The sequence below is a fragment of the Nicotiana tabacum genome, chromosome 14 (genome assembly GCF_000715075.1).
Source record: "Nicotiana tabacum cultivar K326 chromosome 14, ASM71507v2, whole genome shotgun sequence".
Taxonomy (NCBI): domain Eukaryota; kingdom Viridiplantae; phylum Streptophyta; class Magnoliopsida; order Solanales; family Solanaceae; genus Nicotiana; species Nicotiana tabacum.
In genome coordinates this window covers 99,456,301-99,470,598 of record NC_134093.1, presented here as the reverse complement: position 1 = coordinate 99,470,598, position 14,298 = coordinate 99,456,301, and the positions used below count along the sequence as shown (strand labels likewise).

At 37.8% G+C, this 14,298-nt stretch overlaps 1 long non-coding RNA gene across 1 annotated transcript; it reads right to left on the bottom strand.

Annotated features, from left to right (window-relative positions):
- Positions 1 to 2,170: 2,170 nt before the first annotated feature.
- On the bottom strand, positions 2,171 to 6,697 carry LOC142168770 (uncharacterized). The gene is made up of 4 exons (XR_012698814.1): positions 3,938 to 6,697; positions 3,734 to 3,862; positions 3,115 to 3,662; positions 2,171 to 3,042 (listed from the first exon to the last, which is right to left on the bottom strand). It is a non-coding gene; the product is annotated as an uncharacterized LOC142168770 (long non-coding RNA).
- Positions 6,698 to 14,298: the final 7,601 nt, after the last annotated feature.

Below are 14,298 nucleotides of genomic sequence, written 5' to 3'. Positions count from 1 at the left end.
ATAGATTTCATCTGGGATCACATCGTGTGTCGATTTGGGATACCAGCACAAATAACATGCGATAATGGTAAGCAATTTATCGGCGGCAAAGTGACAAAATTTCTTGAAGACCATTAAATAAAAAGAATATTGTCAACACCATATCATCCTAGTGGGAACGGACATGCCGAATCAACAAACAAAACTGTCATCCAAAACCTGAAGAAAAGATTGAACGAAGCTAAGGGAAATTGGAGAGAAATTCTGCCCAAGGTCCTTTGGGCATACCGGACAACCTCTAAATCCAGTACGGAGGCGACTCCATTTTCTTTAGTGTATGGTTCCGAAACTTTAATCCCAGGCGAAGTCGGAGAACCCAATGCAAGGTTCTGACATACATCGGAAGAGTCGAACCACGAGGCAATGAATACTAGCCTCAAATTATTAGATGAAAAACGAGAAGCAGCACTGGTTCGAATCTGCACAAAAATAACGAATCGAAAGGTACTACAATAGAAGAACCAAACTCCGCCATTTCAAGGCCGGGGAATTGGTCCTAAGAAAGGTCACCATCAACACTCGAGATCCTAATAAAGGGAAGCTCGGCCCAAATTGGGAAGGACCCTATCAAGTCCTCGATATAGTCGGAAAAGGTCTTATAAACTCAGAACAATGGATGGCAAACCATTACCAAACAATTGGAACATATCGCTTCTCAAACGATATTATTGTTAGGGTATGATTGTTTTCTTTCTATCGTCTATATATATACATATATATATATATATATATATATATTCACAACTAACTCATTGCAGGAATTTGACAAAAGACATCAAGACCCCTGGTTTTAAAGCACGCGTTGTACTCTTTTTTCCCTTAGTTCGGCTTTTGTCCCAAATGGGTTTTTCCAGCAAGGTTTTTAATGAGGCAACAACTATGTGCTACCTAAGGGTAATTCAATAGTATCCGAGGCTTCTTTATAATCAACCTCGAATACTAGGGGGCTAACATCGAATAAATCAAGTTCGACATAAGAAAGTTATTTCATATCAAATTCATGTCGGACAGGGTCTCAATAGAGAAAAGTGTAAGGGCCAAATGTTCAAAACGAACCATGCCCACATAGTTTTGCTCAAACCCTGGCACAAGATACAAACACATGTATAATGACTTATAAAGGAAAACCTTTTCTCCTCAGATATCTTATACTTTGAAAAGATTTTCCTACTTCATGATTCAAATAGGCTTAAGAGCCAACCGCCATCAAAAGGATTTCGAGTCCGAGCAAACCCCTCACTCGATCATAAAATGCCTACGGGCTACAATACTTCGAGTTCGAGTTTGAGCAATCACTCACTCACTCAATTATTAAAGCCTAAAGGCTATCTTACATCGGGTTAGAGCAAACCACTCACTCGATCATAAAAAGCCTACGGGCTACAATACTTCGAGTTCGAGTTCAAATAATCACTCACTCGACTATGAAGCCTAAGGGCTATCTTACATCGAGTTCGAGAAAACCACTCACTCGATCATAAAAAGCATACGGGCTACAATACTTCGAGTTCGAGTTCGAGTTCGAGTTCAAGCAATCACTCACTCAATTATTAAAGCCTAAAGGCTATCTTACATCAAGTTCGAGCAAACCACTCACTCGATCATAAAAAGCCTACAGGCTACAATACTTCGAGTTCGAGTTCGAGTTCGAGTTCGAGTTCGAGCAATCACTCACTCAATTATTAAAGCCTAAGGGCTATCTTAAGTCGGGTTCGAGCAAACCACTCACTCAACCATAAAAGGCCTACGGGCTACGAATACTTTGAGTTCAAAGCAATCATTCACTCAATTATTAAATCCTAAGGGCTATCTTACATCGAGTTTGAGCAAACCACTCACTCGATCATAAAAAGCCTACGGGTTGTAACACTCCGAGCTCGAGTTCGAGCGATCACTCACTCAACTATTACGCATAAGGGCTATATTACTTCAACCTCAAAATAATCACTCACGCAATTATTAAGCTTAGGGACTAACACAGTGAGAGTTTGAGGCTTTGTTCTCACTTAAATCGGACCGAAAGGGTTCCATTACTCCAAAGTTCAAGATAACTGAGCTCAAAGAACCTCCAAAAAACTAGGTTGCAATAACAAAATTTTCACAAAAGCAAAAGCATGTTTAAACATAAAACTGAGAAGGCATCCAAAAGAAGCTCTATTATTAACAAAAAGGGGTTTGTACAAAGAGACCGGTCAAAAGTTTGCAAAAGGGAAACTAAGTCCTAACTGCGACCGGTGTCAATATATCCTTCGGGAACTGCTTCTCCTTCAGGCTCCTCATCGGACCCTCCCCGACTGCCTTCATCATCATTGTCTTCGTCATCGAAGGAAACAAGCTGTCTGGCTTCAATTTCGAGCGCCTTAGCTCGGGTAATCTCCCTGGAAAGTTCAAAACCTCGAGTGTGGATTTCCTTGAGGGTTTCCCTCCGGGATTGGCACTTTGCCAAGTCAGTAACCCATTGCTCTCGGTCAAAAGCCTCCCTTAGCTGCATTTGAGCAGCCTCGGCATCGGCCCGATACACAGCAATAGACTTGTCCGCCATGACTTTCGATGACTCAACCTCTGCCTTGGCCTCAGCAAGCCCTGTTTCAAGATCCTTGATCCTCCTGGCTTGAGTCGAACATTTTTTCTTGACGCCTTGAAGCTAAACATCGGCCGATAATAGTTTGACCAAGATAGTTTCTTTTTCTACGGCCAGGCGGTCGATAGTCTCCTTCTACCGATCACATTCCCGAAGCAACCCGATCTTTTCAACCTTTTGTTGCAGTTGAGATAACGAAGGGTTAGCTTCCACAGTTGGGTCGAAACCATACTCTAACAGAATGATGCTCACATGTCTATCTAGTTCGGCCTCTTCTTTACGAGCCTTAGCCAAATCGGCTTGGAGGTCCTTTATAACTCGTCCTTTTGGCCGCAAAGAAGCTTCAGAGCATATCTCTCCCCTGAGACCTTTTGAAGCTCAACCTCACACTGGCTGAGATCGGCTAGAAACTTTCTAAAGGCCTACACAAAAGGGAAAAATCGCAAGTCAGGTTTAGAAAAAAATAAAGAAACCAAGCGCAGTAAAATCATTACCCGAGAAATGAAACGTTGGGCCTCTTCTAAAAAAATATAAGCATCACTAATATAGGATGCATCATCGAATCCAGTAAAGCAATCTCGAAAAGGATCCCCTACACTAGAGCCTCCGCCCATATCGGGGGTCTTCAATTCTCGAGCTTCCCTTAATGCCTCCTCAGAAAAGGTCGGAAGAGAAGGAAAATGACCCACTATCATGGTCCAAAGCAGATCTCTCGGGACGCTCTGATCGAGTCTCAGGGTATCAGAACCGGCCCCGACCGATGTAGGCGCCATCGGCTTAGAAGGTCTGACGACCTCGATGGCTTTCGTAGATCGGACCACCAGTGCTAGAGCATCTTCTTCTTCTTCATCATCATCTCTCAGTTGTTGGACCGAGTCCGTCGCAATAGCGATTACCTTCTTCCTCACCCTTCAAGTTTTGGGCTTTGGGTCCTCTGACTGAGAGACAGTTTTTCACTTTTTATCTTTCCCCGGTTTCGGAACCGGGGACTTGGTTCCTTCCTCACCACTCGAAGGCCTCAAAACGGCATCCTTGGTCATGCCTGCATGAAAGGAAGTCAGTAACAAATGGAGCATAAAAAATGTTTCAAAAAATATGAAAAGGGACCCTTACCGTGATTCTTGGCCTTCCATCTACCTTTTTCCAAATCATGCCAAGCGCGTTCGGCATAAGAGGAAGTCGAGGCTAACTTCCAAACCCAACCCTCAAGGTCAGGTACCGCTTGTGGCATCCAAGGGATAGCTGTATATCGGAGGGAGATATCAAACAGAATCGGAGAAAGATACGAAAAACAAAGTCTTATAAAAAATCACTTACGGTTGAAATTTTATTCCTCGGGGAACGACATCTTCTCTTCCGGGATAAGGTCACGGGTCCTTACCCGAATAAATCAGCCCATACAACCCCGATCCGTGTCTTCATCGATGCTCGACATTAAAGCTTTTGTTGCCCGGCGGTGGAGCTTGATTAGTCCTCGAAAGATTTGAGGTCTATACAATCATATGAGGTGATTTAGAGTAAAATCCAGCCCCCCGACCTTGCTGGAGAAGAAGCGAAGTATGATCACTATGCGCCATAGAGAAGTGTGAATTTGGTCGAGGGTGACCTGATATCTTTTGCAAAAATCAATGATCATTGGGTCGACGGGACCCAAAGTGAAGGGGTAAGTATAAATACTTAAAAAACCCTCCACGTGAGTGATGATGCTCTCTTCGGGAGAGGGAATTTGCAGCACAACCTCAGGACCCCAGTTGCAGTCTTTCCTCACGGTCTTGAGGTGGCCCTCTGTTATCGAGCACATGCTCACATCGGCCCGGAACCGACGAAGGATTTTCAACCTTAAAATCGATCTTTAGAATACATGGGCCAGGAACATACTCGTGGGGAGGTGGCTCCGCCGGCGCCTTGTCGCCGGATGGTGGGGAAGAGGAAGCTTTCTCCTTCTGCGATACGATTTTTGAGGTTTTTGCCATTGGTATAAGTAAAAGAAAAGCAAAGGAAGATAAAAGGATGATGGTGTCAAACGCTGATGAAGGTGGCTCTACAAGCGGCGAAATAGAGGCGGAAAGAGTAAGAAAATTTGGGGGTTTGATTAGAGTAACAGACTAAGTTTGATTTGGGAACGGGCTATTTATGGGCTAAACAGAGGTGGTTCAATCTCACATAATAGCCGACATCGACTGACGCACATTAAATGCCTCGGTAAGCTGAACCGACGAGACAGCTACCACGTGCGTCATGGTCGGACTCGATGCTGACGTCAGTATATATCTAATCGCACTGTTGGAAATCATGTCGTGTCTCATCACATCCTTCTTGAGAAACGTGGGGGCTATCTATATACGGTCGAAACCTATTATTCAGTCGTATGGACTGGTCGAGATAATAATACTTCGACCGAAAGGTATCTGCGTAAGGTTAGGTCGAGGTCTGTAGTACGGGTGTCATGATTCGAGCTCCAAGACCGATCAAGGATCATCTCGGTATCATTATCGGGCCCATAACCAAATCGAACCACGAGGCAATGCGAAGGTTGTCGGAGATGCACACACCGACCGGCACCCACCCCGAATATCAAGACTCCGAGTCAGGATCGAGCTCGAGTCAAGGCCGATGGCTCGATCCAATATCAAGTTCGAGTCAGTATCGAGCTCCTAGACAAGGGTTATTGCAACCGCACTAAGGGAGAAAATCCTATCAAGAATTAGGGAAAAGACAATTCATCATGGGCTCTCCACTATATATTTTATTGTATATAAAGTAGGATCTCTCTACTATAAATGGGGGATTATTGTAAGCATAAGGGACATTCACACATTGCAACAAAAGACTACTTCTCCTGTTGAAAGATAAACCTCTTGAGTTTGTTTTACTTTGTCATACTCATTCTTCTTGCTCAGTAATTTATCTTCCGTTTCTATGGTCAAGAATCTAAACATTTCTATTTCTCTGTACGATTTATGTCAAGTTATATCACATATCCTTAGAACTACTTATAAATTTAACTCTATCCGATTTTCCGGGTAAACACCTATCAACGTGTAAATCTAAGGTAAACTCAAAAGAAATGGGTTTTATCAGAAAAGATAGGAGTAATAAATCAACAAGGAGCAATACTTCTAATTGCTACATAAGAGAAAAAGAAAGCTGAAAGTTGAAAAATGAAAATGGAAATAAGGCATCGAAAAAAGATGGAGTTGTAAATGTTACAGTTTAGCAGGAGCTTGTTGATGTAAACCTGGAACTGAAACACGCTGCATAATAGGAAAAAGGTTCAATAGTGGACTAGATTTGCACTTATTGACTAAAGACAAAAGTTATTTAATACAACAACAACAACAATCTAGTATAATTTTATTAGTGGGGTCTAAGGAGGGTAGTGTGTGCACAGACCACAACCCAGTATAATTCCATTAGTGAGGTCTGGGGAGGGTAGTGTACGCAGACCTTACCCCTACCCTAGGGTAGAGAGACTATTTCCGACAGACCCTCGGCTCCTTCCCTCCAAGAACTCCTCAACTTACTCTTGGGGTGACTCAAACTCACAACCTCTTGACTAAAAATGGAGGATGCTTACCACTAGAGTAACCCACAAAAGTTATTTAATACGTGACCCTTTTTTAACAAGGAATAGGGGGTCAAATTTGACCTTGAACTATGCAAAATGGTTCAAATTTAGCCAGAAATTTGGGAAATAGTTCAGATTTGACCATTATGTATCACCTAGCCGTTGGTGGTTCTAAGTATTGAAGAAGACAACATTGTCGCACCGAAACAATGACCCACTTCTTAATATTGAAGGGGCAAATCCGAATCATTTTGCATATTTTAAGGCAAATCCAAAAAGAAATATTCGAACAATTTCGTTAAGTGCTAGGGCAAATTTGACCCTTATCCTTTAATACTGCACCAAAGCCATCTACTTTAAGATTAAAGTTGATTCAACTACTCCATGTTATTGACCCATGCCCCTCAAAAGTTCCAAAAATAGAGTCACAATTTATGAAAATATGCATGCGCGCGCGCGCGCACACACAAAAAAAAAAAAAAAAAAAAAAAAAAAAAAAAAAAAGTTACAGATCTACACAAATGAAGATAGTTAAATCAACATAAACTTGGCTCATGTTTGCACAAAGAAAGCAAAAAAAATTGTAATCCACCAAAGTTAATACCTTCAAAATCTAGGCCAAATATAACCCTCAACTTGAGATTTGCAGAGTACGAAGGAATGGATAGGCTTTTATAGGGTGTGTATACAATTATTTATTTAAAAAGTGCCCTCACAGTTTCAACATATCTTATGAATTAGGAATTTATGGGGTTTTTATTTTATTTTATTTTATGTATCTGTACAAAATAAAGTGACGACATAGTTTCAGCATATTTTACCATCTGTGCAGCAAGTGAAGTCATAATGTCATCACTTCCCTAGAATCCATACACGTAAACAAAGGTGTTGTCTTTCTTGAAAAAAAGGATTGAGCCATTCTAGTTTGATTAAGGGTTGTGATCGTATAGATAACTTTAATAAGAGGTTTGGGGTTTGAGGTTTGAAAATTAGAAAAATTATTATAGGGAGCACTTCCTCCTTTAATGGAATTTATGCGACAAGAATCTGAATTATTCGGAGTCACAATGCGAGTACGAAAATCGGATGGAAAACTGAAATAAAAAACCTTCTAGTTTGAAAATTGGATGTACATCTTTTTGACCTTACTCACTAGTTTGCTCCCTGCTGACAGCAAAGTCCACTCTGAATCCTTCAGTTTCTCAAACTCCTGCACCAATTAAAAAACAAGCTTCATATGCCAAAATCTTAATCACATTGCTATTCAATATAAATTAAACAATAAACTTATGTTTATCAATCTTTAGAGAGGTGTGTAATATATCGAAATGAGTTTAACTTTGGAACCCTAAACTGAAAACGTAAACGAATCAGATCACTTCAAAGATATCTATAGGTTACTGTTCATAAAAAATAGAATTAGTAACCTGAAAAATAAGACTGATTACCTTATACAACATGTATACACTTATACTTTAAAATGTTTTTATACTGTTAGTGTATATAATATGCATTTGTGAGGCTTCCCGTTACTGTAAAGAGTGCTCAACACCATTTGGAGTTACTCCAATGGATTGGCCTTTTCTATATGGGATCTCTCCTGATCAACCCAATAGATAAATCAGCTCCAAGAAGCTGAATTTCAACTCAAGTTCGCCAACACACACAATTTATAGGGAAATTTATCAAAAATATCGTTTTTACTGTACGAAGTATCTTAATTTTATCATGCGTCATACTTTAAGGTCATTTATATCCTTGTCTGTAGCAAATTATCTCGTATTTGTTCCAGACCCTAATAGAGTTGCAACTTAAAGTATAACGAAGGATAATTCTAAATTATGGTTAGAATAGAGCTAGGGATAAATTTAAACTTTTTACTAAAGTATTTTGACACGTGAAATCTATGCGGTCCATGCTAGAGTTTCTTCAAAGTTAAGGGCGCTTATGATTTGCTAAATGAATGACCCTAAAGTATAAAAGAGATGTTGTCACTGTTGATGAAAATGCTTTTTAAAATCGGAGGGAAACTCGTGCTTGAACTGTACTAAACTATTAATTAGTCTCTTTCACCTGGTTTGTTTCAACTTCTAGGAGATAGCCGATATGTTCAGATAGTGTAAATCCTCTAGTATTGCTGTTTTACAAAACTATTTTTTTCTCTATTTTTGAATCAAAGGCCATTTGTTTGCTAACTGATGTTAGGCTAAAAATTCATATTTTTTTTTTTTATGTAATTTGCCTTGTATTATGTTTCGATCTTGGTAACTTTGGTGTGAATATTTGTGACTCGAGCTTAATAATGGTATTTATATGTGAATGAGTCAATTTGAAGTGATTTGGCAAGTTTGCATGCAAAGTGAAATAAAAATAGAAGAATTTGGAGGGAATATGATTTTGGTGCCCAGGTTGGTGCCAGGCACCGACCAAAATGCCAATGGCAGAATAGCACAGAAGTGAAAAACTTTCGGTGTCCTGGTTGGCGCCAGGCGCCAAGCGAGACGGCTAAGGGCGAATTTCATCCTAATTCGACTAGGACTTGGTAGTTTCGACCCTACATGCCCCCAATATATATAAAAGGGGTTCTAAACCCATTTCTTATAGGGGAGGACATTATATTATTGGAGAAGCAAAAGGCTACGGGAATACTTGGAAGCAACGAATCACAAGAGTTTTCTCTTTCATTCTTCCTTAATCTGTATTTTAATGCTCTCAATTATTATCATGATTGTTAGTATGGTTATGAGTAGCTAAACTTTCTCATCTAGGATTTGATGAAACCTTTCGGAGGATGAATTCTTGTTACGTTTTAATATAATTTTGCCTTTGAATATCTATACTTGTTCAACTACGTGTTTATTGTTATTGATTGAATGGTCATCAATTGACTATGCCTATTTAGTGTGTATTGCTCGAGAGAGGGTACATATTTAGGTAAATATGTTGAACAACATCACTCCTAACGTATGTGAGAGATTAATACGGAGAGTTTAAAGGCGGGATTAGAGATAACGAAACCTTGGTGCGATCGTAGTGAGCGGTAAATTAGTGACAGCTAGCATAGTTCGAGAGAATGTGTCTAGTAAATTGTGATAGTTTATCAAGAGAGAACTACGACACCCAAAGTACTCACGATCGATAGAGAAAACTTAGGCGAAATTATAGAAGATATAGCGGGAAGGATTCCGACAATTGAGAAAATCATAACTCTAGGCCTCATTTATCTTGTCTCCAACCTTATCCTTGTTAATTGATAGTTTAACTGCTTTTTAGATGTGTTAGTTAATTAGTTTAGAATTAAAAAAATCACATTAATTTACAAATTGTTCAAACTTTCTTCTTAGGAATATTAAACAACTATAGCTAAGCCTTAGTTCACTACTATAAATCCGGTAAAAATTGACCAAAAATATCGACCAACGTTGGTCGGTAATGGCCAATAACCTACCAAAACGCGACCATTTACGTGTGGACAGTATTTTGGGGGCTGGAAAGGCATACTGACGAAAGTTGTTCGGAAATTACCGACCAACTTTGGTCGGTCAATTAAATTCAGAAAAAAAAAATATTGCAAAACAAACCGACCAAAGTTGGTCGGTATTTTAATTATGTAATCAAAAGATTCAATATCTGGGAATCAAACCGGGCTCTGTACTGTGGCAGGATACTATTCTACTACTAGACCATTGGTGCATTTTATTGTAAGACTATCTTTTATTTAATTTATACTCTTTAATTGTATTTTCGCATGAAAATAACCGACCAAAGTTGGTCGGTTTTATTAAAAAGTAAAATTACTGACCAAAGTTGGTCATTTTTTTAAATGACCGGCCGAATTAACCGACCAATTTTGGTCGATTTTTTAATATTAATTTTTATTTATTTTAATTAAAAAACCAACCAAAGTGTGTCGGTTTCTTGAAAAATAAATTTTGCGGGACTCAAAAATGATTCGCTGCATTTTTGCGCTAAAGAAAACCGACCAAAGTTTGTCGGTTTCGTAAAAAAAAATTAAAAAATTAAATATTTTGAAAAACCAACCAACTTTGGTCCGTTTTTTGGTCGGTTTTTTGACCGACCAAAGTTGGTCGGTCGACCTTGGTCGGTCGACCTTGGTCGGTCGACCTTGGTCGATTTTTGCCGAATTTTTAGTAGTGGTTCTCTATGGAATTCGACTCCGGACTTGTAAAACAAATTATATTTGCAACGATCGCTTAACCCTTTTTATAAGACATAATTGGGCGTGACATTAATCCATGGACGTTCAACAAAATCAGATCCTTCAATAAACCTAGGCCCAATATTTGGGCGTATTAGCTAGTCCATGTCTATATAAGTAGCTATTGATGTGAAGGATGACCAATGGTTGCACATGGCTAATTTTTGAGTTTGTAGTTTCTCTGCTTCAAATATGTCGAGGACATCATTATGTGGCTGAAAGTGTCACGCTTAAATTGTAATCAGACGATTAAATGCACAATTCTGTTTGATTTGAAGTTTTTGATAGATTTTATTTGAAAATTGAGTTGGAAATCTTTAAAAAAAAACTAACTTTTTTTAATGAAAATATCTCAATCAAAGCTTGACTTATCTGGTGTTGAAGTTGATTCAATTTCAAAGGGCAATTTTTATGGGTGGTTATTCAACTTTGTGTCCGTTACGCAAAAGTTATTTTTCTTCTTTTTGTTACGTAAAAATCATTCAACTTTGTGTTCATTACTCAAAAGTCAATTTTCTTACTTTTGTTACACAAAAATCATTTTTCTTTTGCTCTATTTATCACAAATGTCACATTGACAGATTTTATAACACTTTTACTTGAAAAGTCTATTTTTCCCTAAACATTATAAATCATCTCATTTATGTAACACCTTCTATATTATATACTATATAATATATTTTTACCTAGGTATTTTACGTTATAATTAAAATAGCTTTATATTATTTTATTTATTATTTTTATAATATATTCATACATTTAATTTTTCCATGGACTCAATTTTTTTAATCATATTCAAACACGAACATATGTTAATGATAAAAAATATTTATTTTTTAATATTTATTTAAAATAATAAAAACAGATTTGTTTAACAAATGATAGTTTTTTATAGTCAATAAAAATTTTAAAAAAAGTTTCAAAGATATTTGTGTTTAATATTAAGTTTTTTAAAGCTTTATCTGTTAATATTATTTATTTGAAAGTATTAATTTGATGTGTCAGTGTGCTAAATTTAAGTATTTTATTTATTGGACTAATAGGTATGGCTTAGTTGATAAATCAGCGAGCCTTGATTATAATTCTCATTAAAAATATTTATTTTAAGCATGGTTAAGAACGCAGACTTGAGATTTGTTACACTGTAATGTTACCGATAAATTTAATAATGCTACTTATATATCTTGAAAATTAATGTTAAATATCACGATCCGAAATTCCCACCGTCGGGATTGTGATGGCGCCTAACGTTTTACTTGCTAGGCAAGCCAACGTTAGAATAATTTATCATTTTTAACAATTTAAATTTAAATAATGAAGAAGAACTGATGTAACTGCAATAATCCAAATATAAATGCGGAAGCTAAAACCGTAAAAACATCTGCTACCAATCCATGAACCCGGTATCACGAGTACACGAGCTTCTAGAGTAATACATACAAGGGTCTGAAATAAATTTATAAAGATGCCTGAATGAAAATACACATCTAAATAAAATAAAGACGGGGACTTCAGGAGCTGCGGGCACTGAGTAATTGTACCTCAAGTCTCCGTAGGCTGTCCAATCCGAGCTCTCTAGTAGTCGCCGCTGGGATCGTCTCCAAAATTTGCACAGTGTGCAGAGTGTAGTATCGGTACAACCAATCACATGTACAGGTAAGTGTCCGAGCCTAACTTCGACGAATTAGTGACGAGGCTAAGGCGGGTCACCTACACTACAACCTGAATGCAGTATATAATAATGACAGAAAAGTGAAAATACTGAACAATATTAAACAGCCAACTGAAAGTCATAACCACAACCTCAAGAATAAACTAGTGTCGTCCAGAATCACCAATCTTTAATAATTCAGATACAAATACCAAAGAGAATACCAACACAGCTCATGAAATGAAAAAATATAGGTTGTTGCAGCGCACAACCCGATCCCACCGTATATCTCATACTCCTCCCTTATTTCCTCATAATAGCATAAACAACAGTGAATATAAATAAAAGTGTTGCGGCGTGGAACCCGATCCAACCATATTACAATAACACAATCATAGTTCACCCTTATGCCACCAAAAAATATACCCTTATTACACCTGTTGCGGCATGCAACCCGATCCCACTGTATCACAATAACACAATTATAATTCACCCTTATGCCACCAAACAATACACCCTTATTACACTTGTTGCGGCGTGTAACCCGATCCCACCATATCAACATCAAGTGCTCAGTATACAAAGTAAATTCACAATTCAAATCACGGGAACCCTCCACAATACTTAAACACTAAACCGAAACAAATAGGAAACTTGTACGTCATAAAAGTTTACATAAGTAATATTATACAGCGAGACCAATTCAGAGTATACAACAAAGGGTGCCGATAAACCAGCGTAAGCAAATAATAGGAGATAATGAAACTATGGGAAGAACAATATCATGAACAAGAGGAAACAATGTCTAACAAGTATCAATTAGTCATGGGAACACAATTAGAGCATGTAACAATTAAGACAGGGAATGAGATAATATGAGAAAAGCGAGAAAACAGAGAAAAACAGATAAATTGGCGGCGCATAAGTACTCGTCACCTCACATATTCGCCACTCACATGAATTTCAAATAGCAAATAGTCCGAGGGTTCCTAATTCCCTCAAGTCAAGGTTAGACACAACACTTACCTCGCTCCAAAGACCACTCACTGCTCAATCACAACTTTGCCTTTGCAGTCATCGCAAATGCGAATAGGAGAGGATCGCAAATGCGAAGGTCCACCCCCCAGCCCACTGCTCGAAAATGCGAGGCTCGCATGATCTCGCAAATGCAAAATCTGCTGGTCTGATGCACACCAGCTATGATTTCTAAGTTCAATTCACTTCGTAGCCTATACGAAACTCACCCGAGCCCTCGGGGCTCCAAACCAATTATGCACACAAGTCTAAAAATATCATAAGAACTTGCTCGCGCGATCAAATCGCCAAAATAATACCTAGAACTACGAATCGAATACCAAATCAAATGAAATTTTCAAGAATACTTTGAAACTTCTATTTTCACAACTGGACATCTGAATCACGTCAAACAAACTCCATTTTTTACCAAATTTTACAAACAAGTCATAAATATAATAATGGACCTGTACCGGGCTCCGGAACTAAAATACGGACCCGGTATCAACAAGACCAAACATCAGTCAATTCTTAAAATCATTAAACTTTTGAACTTTTAATTTTTCATCAAAATTCCATATCTCGAGTTAGGGACCTCGAAATTTGATTCCGGGCAAACTCCCAGGTCCCAAATTATGATACAGACCTACCGGGACCGTCAAAATATGAATCCGAGTCCGTTTGCCCAAAACGTTGACCGGAGTCAACTTAAATAAATTTTTAAGGCAAAATTCTTATTTTTATCAGTTTTAACATAAAAATATTTTTTTCGAAAACACACCCGGACTGCGCACGCAAATCGAAAAAGACTAAAATGAGATATTGAAGGCTTCGGAACACAGAATTGGATTTTAAAATAAGAGATGACCTATCGGGTCATCACATTAAAAACATTAAATATACGAATATTATAAAAATAATAAATAAAATAATATTAAGTTATTTTAATTATATGTAGAATAGTTGGGTAAAAGTATATTATGGAGCATACAATATAGAAGGTGTTGCATAAATGAGAGGATTTATAATATCAAGGACATAATAGACTTTCAGGTGAAAGATTTGTAAAATCTGATCAAAGTGACTGTTGTGATAACTAGAGCGTAGTAAAAGGATTTTTGTGTAACAAAAGAAAGAAAAATGACTTTTGGGTAATGAACACAAAATTAAATTACTTTTACGCAACAAAAAAAAGTAACTTTTAAGTAATGAACACAAAGTTGAAT